This window comes from Euprymna scolopes, chromosome 18 (assembly GCF_053919585.1).
Source record: "Euprymna scolopes isolate OS-2025 chromosome 18, ASM5391958v1, whole genome shotgun sequence".
Lineage (NCBI taxonomy): Eukaryota > Metazoa > Mollusca > Cephalopoda > Sepiida > Sepiolidae > Euprymna > Euprymna scolopes.
The window spans coordinates 11,060,241-11,075,945 of record NC_136499.1 but is presented as its reverse complement, the minus strand read 5'-3'; the positions used below and the strand labels follow the sequence as shown (position 1 = coordinate 11,075,945).

At 33.4% G+C, this 15,705-nt stretch overlaps 1 pseudogene; it reads left to right on the top strand.

Moving 5' to 3' along the window:
• Positions 1-8,130: 8,130 nt before the first annotated feature.
• On the top strand, positions 8,131-8,247 carry LOC145301557 (5S ribosomal RNA; annotated as a pseudogene).
• Positions 8,248-15,705: the final 7,458 nt, after the last annotated feature.

Genomic DNA, 15,705 nt, shown 5'->3' with positions numbered 1-15,705 from the left:
CATCAGAAAATCGAAAAAAACTAATTCGGAATTAATCAAAAATAATGTTTAAAAGATTATGCAAATTAGCTAGATCTTTTGCAGATGAATGCAATTCCACAATCCATATATATATATGTGTATTTTCTTAAAAAAAAATAGAAAAAAAGTTTTTTAATATGATTATAAAAAAACTCAAATTCATAAGAGTGTAGATATATATCTGGTTAACAAGAAAGTTCTTGCGATTTTTAACTTTTCATTTAAGATGAACATATCTCATCGCAAACAAAAATTTATTGACCGAAATAATCACCATCAGAATCAACATACTTTAGCCAACGCAAAACAAGTGTATTTATGCCAATAACGTAAAAATCTTGCATTCCGGTGACGATGAAGGCGTTTTTTTTTTTATATTGCTTAGGTTTTTGAAGCACTTCTCATGCAAAAAGTCGTCGAGATGCTTGAAAAAGTGGTAGTCGGTAGATGAGAGATCTGGAGAGTATGGCAGATGAAGCAGAGTTTTGTCACCCAACTCGTTCAACTTTCGCAGGGCGCTTTAGCAATGTGCGGTTAGCATTGTCATGAAGGAGAATTGGGCCTTTTTCTGTTGCCTAGTGTTGATGGTGGCATTCAAATCCCATGTAAACTAGTTTTTATTGAACTGTCCCCATAAATAATCAAATTCTTACTAGTTTAGACTATTTGCGATTACTATATTACCACCTTATATCCATTAACCTTTATCTTTGAGTAGCCTTTGCGCCTTGATAAGTGGTGACTCCCAAGTGAAAAAATATTCTGTACAGAGTACATGCTACTGTACATTATTTATTCCATATTAATGCACTGTACAAATTCACGTCCACTGGACCAATTTATAGAGCATAGTATTAGGTAAGCCGCAAAAGTGCCACCGATGCAATCGTGAATAAAATTCACAAAAAACTTATTTCGTATTAACCATCTTCGGTCTACGTCTGACTTTTCACCAACTTTCAGTCGTGAACAGTCTTTTTACTACCGCCGTTCACTGACACGGGGACACTATAGATATCGTCTCATCAATAGGAGTGATCCTGAACGAGTGTCACACCCACTGAACCACGTGGTGTTAAATCAAAGCAATATCCCGATTATTATTGGACCGAAGAAGGCCACTACATGCGATGCCCGGGCGTTGCTAAGAGGAATGTCTTAGAGTTATTCCAATTTTTCCATGTCATAACCAGGTGTGATTTTCATTAAGCATCAATAAACCATGGTAAACAAGGCCTGCATACATTGAACCATATTTATACTGAATATGACCGCATTTTCAGAAATGGTATTTCATTTTATTACCGATTCTATGGGTGGCATTTAGTTTTGGTTACTTTTCAGATAGTGCCGCTGATAGGATAAAACAGCAAAATAATTGAATTCGAACGAAACCATTTTTAGTATTTTCCTCTCATACAATAATTGGACTAAACCGCGTACGAAGCAAATGTTGGCGAACAAAACTTGATCTTAAAATTATATAAATATTTGTTATATTCTGAAGTGGGTTTTATTTCGACGAAAATGCCGCCATTATAATAAAAACAATGAAGGTACAATTAAATCTATGAACTTTGTCTGTGGGTTGAAAGCTATTTATAACTTCACGAGGGTAGAGAGGAGACGCCCCCAATATATATATATATATATATATATATATATATATATATATATATATATATATATATATATATGTATATATATATATATATATATTGTTATCACAGGCGGCAGTACTACTGCGACAAACATCAAGTCAACTAAGCAACAAACGTAAACCAAACGCTTCCATGTACACGACTTAACACGAACAATACCGTCGACGCTACTCGACACAGTACCAAACACTTCCGTCGACACGACCCGTGAAACTCCGTCCAAATCACCCTACAAGGTCCGGACAATTCCACGGATACGACACAACATGACCCCGAACAACTCCGTTGATATATCAGTCGCGGAACTATTATGATGTCGTCTTTTTGTAGCCCTTGAGCGAACTCATATTTCACCGTAGCCTGACTAAGACCCTGACATACATGTCTTGAGCGCTTCCGCGCATATCCGTCACAGTATTAATAACAATAGCTTCAAGAATATTAAGGTAAATGTTCGATCTCATCTTATGCAGAACAGAGAAGCAGTCAGAGTATTTGTTGGAACAAGTATTTATACTAAGAAGATGATCACCGATGATAGAATCACGAGTATGTAAATTTCCGGATGTTATTGATACCTTATGTGTGTGAATGGCACATGCGATGTAGTTGGAGATTGTAAAATATTTTAACAATAACACTGCAAGGACTCATGACGGAGGGGTTAGAATACTTAGAAAAAATTCAGTTGTAAAAGCAACATTCTTCCGAAGGTTAAAGGTTCAATTTTCAGTATGGGCGACCGAAAATAAAACTTCGAATTACTTAGAATCTATATCCAATCATAGCGGACGAAATGAGAGCATGCTAACGTTGTGCTAGACGGTTTCGTTCGAACGTCCGAGGAGATTACTAAGTTCGGCAAGATACACCTCCAGAAGGTCGGAGGTTGCATTAACCAAAACGTTGTGAAAATAACAATCAAGAAAAAGAAAAGTAATACGGAGCCAAATAATAAGAATAACCAATCATCGTATCCAAAAATGTAACCTAAAACAAACTCTTTTTCGACTGACGTCACAATTCGACGCATTTCTAAATTTCGATGTCATCTCTCAACTGCTAAACACTCGACTCAATGTCCTCCTTCAATTTGTCCTTCTTAACGCAACTATTCCTCCATGTGCAAATTGATGTCTTTATATTTTTATATTACAAATCGATAGCTCATCGTAATACCTAGAGCAATATAAATATCAATATTGATATCGATAACAATGTATATCAACATAAATACCAATATCGATATTGGTATCTATATCTATATGAATATTAATATCATTATAAATATCATTATAATTATTAGTAAAAATATCGATATTAATTTCAATATTAATATCTATTGATATCAATATTGAAATTAATATCGATATTCAATATCAATATCAATTTTAATATCAATATACATATCGACATTAATATCGATATCAATATCAATATCGAAATTAATATTAATATATATATATATATATATATATATATATATATATGGCGATTAAGCTACACTGAATATTCCGCGTTTCATCCACTCTAGGACCCTTCAGGCTTATGCGCGAATTCTGTGGTTGTTCCATATATATTTTATAACTTACTAACTAGCTCTACCTACGTATTGAGCACTTTGAAGTAAATACTTAAAGTTTACACATAAATCTATACTTTCGTATATTAATTTTATGTGAATAAATTAAGTATATATATATATATATATATATATATATATATATATATATATATATATATATCAATATTGATGTCCCTATCAGTATCAATATCATTATCAATATCGAAATCAATATAGATATCCATATCAATATCTATATCAGTGTCAGTAATGAATTATAGTTTATCACATTACTGCATTCTGACAACAATACCGATCATCAATTCTATCCGAGTTGTCTCTGACATCTGGCAAAGTTCTCTTGATCGATAATACAGTGAAACTGCAGTAATACGTTTAGCTAAGTACAATGTATTATTATTTATTATTGATACATCCACGTAAATATATACAGAAAAAAGTGAGTGGGTGGGGTGGGTGGGGGTCGAGTGGACGAGGGATTGATGTAGATGTTAGAGCTGGAGTAGCAAAATAGTAAATAGAGAATTTTCTCCTCCAGCTAAACGGAAGATGAAAATGGCCACCAGCAAAAAGGGGAGATAATCGAAAAGAATGAATTGAAGAAGAAAAAAAAAACTGATTAAAAAATGATGAAACAGAAACGAAAGAATTCAATAATGAAAGAAAATGAATGACATTTTTAAAAGCGAAAGAGCACATTCTTTGCGATAGAGGAAAACAGATACAAAAACAACAAAGAGAGAGAGAGAGAGAGAGAGAGAGAGAGAGAGAGAGAGAGAAAGAAATGGAAGAGAGAGAGAGAGAGAGAGGGGGGGGGAGAAGGAGTGGATAGAGAGAGATATGAAGAGACAGGGAGAAGAGATAAAAAAAACATAAACTCTTGAGATGGATCCATTAAGTCTGCGCGTTTACCGCTGAAAACTAAAGTATAACATCGCAAAATGCGATTTAAAACATTTGCGAGATAAACAAGGGAAGGATGTCTTCTACAGAGTGGTAATCTAACGGAAACCGATTATACCGTGTATCAACTAATACATGCGATATTATGTTAAAAAATTGTGCCATAACCCGATCGTTGAAAGTGGATTTTTTTGTCCATTTCGGATTAAAATATTTGGTTCGATATGTACTCGATTTTTGTTTATTATTTATTTGGGTGTAGGTGGGTTTGACATACTTTGTGGTAGTTAGGGTTAATATCAGCAAAGAAGTTCCTTAAGCAAGGAAAAAACAAGGACGCCCCCTGGAGGCAAAACTGAGAATCTCAAACTTGGCTGTATCTGGATATGTTGGGTCAGGTATCAATGATATTTGCTGTTGGTCACCATTTATTACAAAACCTTTCCCAGTGTGACTTAAAAACAAGATGTATTATTTTTTGAGAATATTAATCAGCCCAAAGAAAATCCTATTTTAACTTTTCGTTACAAACCAATAATACTGCTATTTCAAATTTAAGTATGTCGAACCAACGAACATGTCATTCCCAAAGTAAGCGTGGCAGTTCAAGTGAAATTGTTTTTCAGATTTAAGCATGACAGAGCAATGAAAATACCATTTAATACTTAAGCATAAGAAACAAACGAAAATGTCATTTCAAGCTTTAGCGTTACAGAACATGTAAAAATGTTGCTTCATAATTAAGCGTAACAGACAAACAAAAATGCTAATTCAATCTCAAATTCTCTTAGAAGACAAAAGATTAATAATAGGTCACCAACGTAATTATTCGTAATGCCGTCGTTCGACATTCAACTGGCAAATTCTATTTTATAATGTTCACATTTTTCCTGGCTAAAACCCGAATATAAAGTTTCGCATGGATTCGAATACCCTATATATTAAGTTTCATACCTGTAGAACAAAAACTGACAAAGGAGCTTGGGAAGCAATACTTTTTAAACAAATATATATACGCATACATAAATATATGTAAAAAGAGGTTTGTGTTTACTATACAATTTTAACGCAAATATTATGCAAGTATAAATCATGTAGAATATCTCCATGAATATAATTACACATAATAGTTAACTAAAGATGATAATCCCATAAGATAACCGAAAAGCTTATAGGGAATTAATTAAAATGAATGCTTAAAAGAATATGCAAATTAGCTAGATTTTTGCGGGTAAATGCAATTACACGACATATATATAACAAAGTTGTATTTTTTTAATAAATAGAAAAAAGAATTTTTAATATGAATATCAATATACAACCCCCCCCTCAAATTTATAGGAGTATAGATATAAATATATTCACCTGTCATCCCTTTTTAAAAAGATGGAATCGTCCAATCGTAAAAGACAAGATTAAAGCAAGCAAGCAAGAAAGGACGACCCGGCAGTCCACAGAGTTTTATAATTATATAGATGGATTTCAAATTTGACTGTGACAGTTCAAAGAAAATACCGTTTTAAATTCAAACAGCATAGACAAATAGTCTTATTTCAAAATAAAACGCGACAGTCTAAGGAAAATGTACAAACTTTTAGCATTATAGACAAAAAACAAATTGTACTTCAGACTTAAACGTGACAGACGGTAGAAACTGTTTTCTTAAATGTGGTCGGACGTATGTAAAAAAGATTCTTGCATTCAGTCTAAACCATGACGAAGGAACGAATGGACAGAGCCTCTCAATGAGATCCAAGGACGTATGCTAAAACATATGAGTAAACATGCGATTCCTCTAAAACTGAAGGTGATTCATAAAAAAGAAGAAAAAAAAATTACCCCTTTTTTATTTTTCCTTTCAAGCCTCAAATTGAGAAATTCCACAAAATGTCCGAACGTCCCGGCGTCATTCTTTGCCCAAGGGGGATGAAAGTACCGAAATGTAACTCTGCACCGCTTCTTTTTATTTGTCGCTTCAAGACATATTTGCTTGAAATGGATTACCCCCCAGGTATGGGAGAATGCCATGGGGCGTGCGGTGGGAAGGTTGGATTGGTGCTGTATGCTGAAATAGTTTTAACGAACTCTCCTGAAATGAAAAAAGAATCGGCGACACAGGTAAATAAAACCGGTTGTGAAAAAAAAAAAAAAATTAAATAAAAAAAACAAATGTAACCAGAACAAAATTAATTATAATAAGTTAAGCAACTTATTTGATGGTTGGTATCAAGTGAGGGACGATTTACAATGTTATCAAGTTTAAGATATATTTTATTGGATAAGTGTCGCGATGATTAATCGGAATCGGGAATCGGAAAATCGGAACTTTTTGGGGCATCGGAATTAGAAAAGGTTGAGCCTAATTTGCGATTCTTAAAACGTTTTTCTTTACTTATTTTCTATTTTTTAAAAGTTAATTTTCTTTTATTGACACAAATGAACAAATGCAAATGAAAATCTCACAATGAGTTTATGAAAATATTGGATAAGATATGTAAGGGAAAAACACTAAGAAGTTTGTCCAATAAAAAAACATATATGTAGAATTAAAAGTGGATGAAGATACTCTGCTAACCATCCCCATCCCAACTGAAATCTCATATTTTTAGACGATTTTAGAAATTAAATCGGAATCGATACTTGTATCGGAATCGGGAAATATATTGAAATTGTACCATTCTAGATACTGACAAGGCTGAACTTTCGCCCGACGTTACATATTACTAAGAACAAATATTTTCATGTGCATTATTCCTAGAAAAAACCCAACATTTTTCCCGCTTGCCTGTTTACAGATGAAGACTCGAAACACAGAAAAGAAATTCCATTTTTCTTGATATTACAGTATTTTATGACGCTATTTATTTGATGAATGTCAATCGCACGTTAACATTTTCCGCTTAACTATAAACTTTTTATACACTTATAAACTTCGGTGATATTTTGTATACCACAAAAATATAAGTTCTTCAAATAATCAGAAGCAATTGCTTATAAATAAAATGATTCTGAAGAAAATATAGAATAAGTAAAGTTTATATATATATATATATATATATATATATATATATATATATATATACTTGTTTATTGTTATATAAACATGCTCACATCCCGCTGCTACAAACAGCCACTTGTTTCAATCAAAATTCATTATTCATTGAACATTTGAATAGTCAAGTCGCTGCCTGATCATATCTGTTGTTTGATTGAAACAAGTGGCTGTTTGTAGCAGCGGGATGTGAGCACGTTTATATAACAATAAACAAGAATTATCAGCTCTTTTTATTGAGCACTATCTAACAACCTCGTTGAATTCACTAGTCCATTACTTTTGAATAAAAAATACCCGAGTATATATATATATATATATATATATATATATATATATATATATATATATATATATATATATATATACATATATATATATATATATATATATATATATATATATATATATATATATATATATATATATATATGAAAGATGAGGAATAAAAGTTACATAGAACTTTCTTATAATAATATCAACAGACCAATAGGGAAAAAAGTGGAGAAAAAAGAAACTCATCTTTTATTTAACATAGGAAGCACTCCTCTTAACTTTGTAAAGATTTAGTTATTTTGATAGGTTTGCTTTGCTTAAAGATTGTATCTTTATTAGGATCATTTATTATGATGTTTATATATATATATATATATATATATATATATATATTAAACTGCAGACTGCACTTTAATTTGTTGCTGGCTATCTTGCTCTTGCTTGTTGCTGGACCGAGAGAGAGACTTAGCTGTCGTACAAAGCTAAGACCCTGTAACATCATCTTTGTATAGATACTCCCTCAAGCATTTGGGATAATGGACTTTAAGTGTCTGATGGAGTGGCACTCGTCTGACAAGACGTTGCAATCATCATATATATATATATATATATATATATATATATATATATATACATACGGCATAATCGCGTTGACATACCAGTTCTCGTCAGATCACCGAAGTGAAGCAACGTTGAGCTTGGTTAGTACCAGATGGGTGACCAGATGCGAATTCTAGGCGCTGTATGTGCTCTCCGCTTATCTCGGCATTTGTTTCCAGTCGCCCTGTACTTCAATTGCCACTGGTATTTAACAATGTCGACTCAGCAGAGATGTGGTTGGAGATTGCGTACTTCCTGCCACAAAAATTTCATGCGCAAGCAACCCTTCGTGGGTATCCATAGTCTGTCTGAGACTGAAGGAGCCTGCTTTATATATATATGTTTGTCGGTATAAGAAATATAATTATGTCAGCTCTTTAAGATCTCGGTCCTTATTGTTGAGCAATCTAAGTTGAAATTAAAGTCGGTCACTTAGGTTTACATGTACAGATCATGATGTTATAATAATAAAATCACTCTCGCCGCTTTAATACTTATACCAATGTCAAGTTTACCTGTATTTCTCGTAGTTGGCCATGTGGTTTGTACCCTGCTAATGGAGTTAGAGATGGCTTCGTGGCGCGGTTCGAATCTCCCGACCGGCGGTAATCATAAATTCCTGCACAAAAAAATTCTGAAAGGATGAAACACTAGTATCTGTTGGTATTAAAAAACAATTATTGTAATAATAATAATAATAATAATAATAATATATATATATATATATATATATATATATATATATATATATATATATAAAATATGTTATGAAAATATATATGGCAATTAGGCTACACAGAATATTCCGCATACGCCTGACGAATTCTCACAAGAATGAAACGCGGAATATTTAGTGTAGCTTAATTGGCACATATATTTTCATAACTTACTACTTAGTTCTACCTATGTATTGAGCTCTATTGGAGTAAATACTGAGAATTTGCGCAATAAAGTATATTTTCATATGTTAATTTATGTGATTAAATGATATATATATATATATATATATATATATATATATATATGTACAGACATGTACAGGTTTCGCTACAATGGAATGCCAACGTTTAGATCTGTAGTTATTAATAACTAATCTCTATATGAACATTTGAAATAATAGTTCCTGAAAAACGACAGACATTTTTGCTTGATAAGATCTTAGTTTAGATAACATATATTTTCTATTGGATACAAAATATCACTGTACAAAAAAGTCTATAGTCGGGCGGAAAAAGTTAAAATGCATCTAACATTTATCAAATAACATCAAGAAAAGTATGCATTGAAATGAACAAGAAAATGTTTAGATCTGTTGTTATTTATAACTAAAATCTTAGTAGGCAAGAAGGTCTGTATTAAAAAATTTTTTTTTTTTTAATTTTCTTTCTTTGAAGATTTTAATGCTGGGTATGGGTAAGCCAAACCAGCTGCCAATAATGCCCTGCTTTTTATTGAAATCAACTGAGAGCTCTTCTTACTATCCTCGTTGTTCCCTTAAGTGCAATTGTCTGGATCTCTACTGCACTTGGTTCACCAGGAATATTTGTTAGGTAGAACTTCAGGTTCTTCTTCATAACCCCTGATGCACCTATAATAACTGGTATGATTGATATCTCCCTAAGATTCCAGTTTCTTTTCATATCATACATGAGAACTTGATATTTTGTCTGTTTCTCCCTTTCAACTCTGTTCAGACGTCCATCATAAGGGACACTCACTTCAACCGAGGTTGCCACTCTCTCTGACTTATTCCATATAACTATGTCAGGTTTCACAGCAGCATTTTCAGGGTAGGTGGCTGTAGGGATTACATAGTTGTAACGTATGGTATATAAGTCATTTCCTACTGTTCCTCTATGGTTGATGTTCACAGGATCTGCTGCTACATTGGATGTTTAATTTTTTACAGATGGTCCAGTGCAGGTACTTACATACTCCATCATGCCATCCCCCAAAAGAATCTTGCAACTTGATACCAGATGACTTCCACTTTCCAAATCCGTGTGGCAGGGGTATATATTTCAACATAAACACCTAAAGAATACAGACTTTTCGCCTCACGAAATCTTGTTATGTTGTTGGTTCCGGGCAATGCCGGAAAGTAAACCAGTCGATTATTATTATGATTGTGTTTCGTAAGTCTACATAAAATATCACCTAAAATAGTGTTTTAGAATGAAATATTTATTTAAAATTACGTTGGAATATTAACTTGGGATTTTAACATAAGCCGAGCTGGTTATGAATTTCTAGATAATCATTATCTATTATATAAAAACAACAGGTGATCATTTTTATGCTACGTGTATTAATGACGTAATCACAAAGGAAGGTACTTTTTAATACACGTAGATTTAAGTAAGTGGGAAGCTACAGTTTCAGAAAGACAATCGTTGGAGACAGACAGAGAGTCGAACCGACCAGTCGTAATGACCCGGAGCACCCGGGGGAGTGAGAGGTAACACGCCTATCAAATATAATGAACGTAGGACCAGCGTGCAACTTTCTAATGGATAAACATCTGTAATAAAGTTGCTGAAATATAAAAGTGACATATGTAAAATACAGACCGTGCTGAAATAATAAGGTTATTATTTAGAAAGCCATTCTTAATATGGAGAGGGGAAGGTATTTTTAGCTCTTCTGTACATTCAATTAACAATTTGATAAATAAAAAATGACTTATGGTTTCTTAAGATTACTCTTTTTTTTGCAGCTTTTCGTCAAAACAAGACTAAAGATGGGCCAGGTGAAAAAAAAACCCAATTCAGGTAACTTGATTATGTTGTACAACTGACATCTATTCAATGTAGCCACTTTCAGCCTCAATCGCCGCCTCAGAGAATATTCGGTTGATGACCACAATGAGGCTGACTTTGTTGTTGTGGGAGGTCATGTTGGTAATGTTCTCAACATATGACTAAACGAAGTAGTCCAGCGAGTCCAAGTCAAGGAACGAGGGTGGAGGTAAGTGAAAAAAGTGTACAACTCGTAGCACTCCTTCTGAAGCCAAGCCTAGATCTCTTTGGACTTGTGGACCGGAGCCGAGTCATGCTGCCACACCCAGAGTTTGATTGCACCAAGGGATTACCACACTCTTTAGCACAGCCAGGTACACTTGCTGACTTTCAAACCGACTTCGAAGATGTGAGGTGGCATGATATGGGCCTCACTTGAAACCACACCAAATACCATAACCGTGGCCGGAAACTTTATTTTCATCACCTTGAACTCGTCTCTGTTATTCGTGGCAATCCAGCGATGCATTTTGAGGTTACTGGCAATGGCCCTGTTTTGATAACTTGGATTAGTAGAGAGCATGAGTTTTACAGCGGCGCATCTCTGATCTCGCTCGTTGAACATTGTGTCACTTTCAGACATGATAGAAGGCTTCTGTTGCTCTTGGGATTTGTACACAACTGGCCAACTAGTAGATTGTCTGCAAAAACAAACAAAAAAAATAATCAAATGGAAATTATCGTTTCACCGTGTATATTCAATAGACATATGAACACCTGAAAGTTTATATATATATATATATATATATATATATATATATATATATATATATATACTAATAAACCGTTATATACACCCGATATATGTACATAGAAAAGTATGCAACAATCTTAGTCATTAATAACTACAGATTGAAACACTGTTATGCCAATGTTGCTAATCCTGTACAGACCAGTAAAAATAATCATTAGCATAAATGCTGTGCTTATAATTCAACACTATCATGCAAATATATAAATTATATAAATTATATAAATCCAGTGGATATTCCCCGGATTTTTATCCTATGATTACATTATAAACCTCTACTACTACTACTACTACTACTACTACTACTACTACTACTACTACTACTACTACTACTACATAAACACACATATTATTGGCCTGACAAGTCCACATGGAAGACAACAGAAGCAGTAAAACTAAAGCTGGCCTGCTAGGACACTATATATACAAATGTAGGCGAACTCGGGCGAATTTTATTGGTTTGAAAATATAGGTTCTTTTTTTACCAATCGTCATAAAATTTTAACCACAGAATAGCATTATTATTTTAATTTTAAACATTCATCTTAATTAATTCGCTATTAGTTTCTTCGGTTTTCTTATGGGATGATCATCTTTAGTTGACCATTACGTATAATTATATTAATGCAGATGTTCTACATGATTTATACTTACATAATATTTGCGTAAAAAGTTTATAGTAAACACACAATTGTTTCCATATATATTTATGTATACGTATATATTTTTGTTTAAAAATTTTACCTACCAAACTCCTCCTAGAGTTGTTAGTCTACAGACATGAAACTTCATATATAAGGTATTTGAATCCATGCGAAACTTTATATTTGGGTTTTAGCCCGGAAAAATCGATGCAAAAGTGTGAAAATTAGAAAAAATGAAATTTGCCAGGTGAAGGTCGAACGCCGCCATTACGAACGCATAACGTAGTATCTATTGGTTCATGTTTAAATTTTTAGCCTTGCAGTATATATGTCTTCATGGCGGGAGAGGCAAAAATAAGTCGTAAGTTGAAGGTTTTTGTTTCGATTCTCGGTGGTGGCGCATTAATGGCCATCCAAAATGCATCATACTTGAATAATGATGCTGACAGATTCTGCACGAAAAGAAGAGAAAGGGAAGAGGACTGTAAAAGAATATGTGAATAACACACACACACACACACAGAGGAAAAATATGCAACTCCAAAATAAATAGATAGTTTCCGCAGTTGGAGATACTGCCACATTGAACATTACACTACAGGGAGCAGCGAAACTAGAAACAAAATGGCAAGAAAAAAGTGGGAAAAATACGGATGATTTATGAGACTAACCAAGGAAGAAATGCACGAAAACATCTGTGTTTTATTCCCGTGGGGATGTGTATATATTCTGTACATATATACGCGTCTATGTAACGAGTGTCTTATTGAATGTGCGTCTGTTCTTCACACAAGTATTTATGTGTGATCGCTTGGTTTTCAAAATATCACAAAACAAATTATCTGGTGCATGTTCACATCTAACGACAAATAAGGGACAGAATAAGCAGACAAAGGAAGACATACCTTCAACAAAAGGGACGAATAATACTCTATGGGGTTACAACATTTGGGAATACAATTGGCTCATGTTTGGTTTTGTTGAACCGAATGCTGCAATAATGATTCTACCACGAACAACAGACCTCGTTTTTTTTTTTTTTTTTTTTTTTTTTGGCGACCTTTATTCCAGAATGTTATTCCCATTTTGGAGAAGTCGAACGCTGATACAGTCCTGTCTACATATTAATTATCGGTCTTGCATCTTGCTGAGTGCTACCTCGTCTGTCGACTGCCTGTTACAGACTGACCGCAAACTAACTTTTAAGGTGTCTCTAAACTCGTTACGTCATGTATCAAGGTAATCAAAGATCTTTTTCTGGTCTTTTGTCACGTATCTTTTTTTTTTAATTAAAAATAAACATTTGAATCCTATTGTATTAAACATCCTTCTAAACATTTTATTTTTTTAAATATATTTCTGGTTTAATTATTTCTACATTAAATTCCAGTCCTATTTCAAAACATTACTCCGTTATCAAAACCCTTGATATTGTCACAAGTTCAAATGTCGGTCACTCGCCTCTTTACTTGGGACATCCGACGTTGCGCGGGTCATAACATAACATCTAGAAATGCCTACAAAAATAACTCTTTAACAGTGAAAGGTAAACCCTACTAGCAGTCAGATAAAACCGCGCGACCAGAACAAACTACCCAAAAATTAATTGATAGACAATATCCTGGAAAACAGTAAATGCAAAGAGACAAAACAATAAATCATATAAGAGAACTGACTAATTTTCTAAGGTGTCTCTCAACTCGTTACGTCATGTATCTACGTAACCAAAGATCATTTCCTGGTCTTTTGTTACGTATATTTGTTTATCAAAACCAAACATTCTGCTCCCATTTTATTTAACATCCTTCTAAACATTTTATTGTTTTACATATCTTGGTACAACACGAAATGGTCGTGAAGGGTTTCAGAAGATAGAAAGGTCAAGTGAAAAAAATTCTTGAAGAACACGGAGGGTAATTGAATCCCGAATCATGAGGAAGTTTATTCTAACTCAAACTTCAGAGGAAGGTACGGGACCTTACTTGTAAGAACGCAATGGTAAACGATTATTGCGAAAATTCAATGTGAGTTGCAATGGTGATCTAAAACAAAAAATGTACTTCATTTGATATCACCCAGATTCCAAGGAACACTATCTCTTTTTGCCAATAAGCAAGCATTGGTAAACTTGTCTGAGAACTAGTAAAAAAGTAAAGGAAGTAAAAAATTACATATATATGCAGATGTTGTCTAAGTCTTAACATCATAATAGTTTATAAAGAAAGTGTAAAATTATAGATTTACCGTCTTAGCAATCCACAGGGTGAAGATAAACCATACGTAAAACGAAGTAAATACACGGAACTTGCCCGAGGATATAAAGGAATATCGAACAAGTAGAAAGTCAATATAATTCCAATAATATTAGAAGTATTAGAAACAGTCTAGAATAAACTCAACAAAATGTCTAGGAGAAATTGGAATCAAAGGGAAGATTGAAACTATACAGTCGACAACAATGACGAAAACGCCAAAAACCTTGAGGAATATCATCGAATGTTGAAAGCAACCCACATAAACTACAAACACTAACCAGCCAAATGTAAATTGCGTAAAAAAAAAAAACATGGATGGAACATCACATGAAACAAAGAGAACTGAAACTGCCAGAAATGTTACTATACAAAATAATTTTGTAGGAACATAGCGGTTGGAAAAATCAAGAAAGGAGAGTACTAACCAGACCTCCACTGGAAGTGTGCGGAGAGTATTTGGATCTTGAGGAGGCTTTTTGTTATCGAAATTCCGGAGAAAACCAATAGTCGCTTCAAGCAAGAAAAAATAACAGTAAGCGGCTTTTGCGATAACGCAAATTCATTTGTAATAATTATCGAATGAGTAATAGACAGTATTGGAAATCTGGAGAAGTTTACTCTCACTCAGTCTCCAGGGGCCACCATCGATTATTATTTTGTGTGAGAAATCCTAGTGAATAATAATAATAATAATAATAATAATAATAATAATAATAATAATAATAACTTATAATATTAAAATATGTAAAAAAAATTATAATCTACCCCCTTTATATAAAGTGAGGTTAAACCTGCATCGGTTGGTGCCCCAGAAAAAGACGGAACGACTACTACCACTACTACTAATAGACTTGTTGTCATTCAGACTCCAGGAATACCACAAGTTATTGCACTCTAATCCAAGAAAAGACCGATGGTCGTTGCCAACGATAAATCAATAGTAAGCGTCTATTGCGATAACGCAATAAGTTTTGCAATAGTTCTCGAAAGTTGTAAAGATTTGCTGACACTGAGATCCAAGGATCATAACTTGTTTTTGTCAGTGAGCAATCACTGATAATGACCTGCATGAAAACTGCTAGCGATTAAATCTATATATATATATATATATATATATATATATATATATATATATATATATATATATATATGTGTGTGT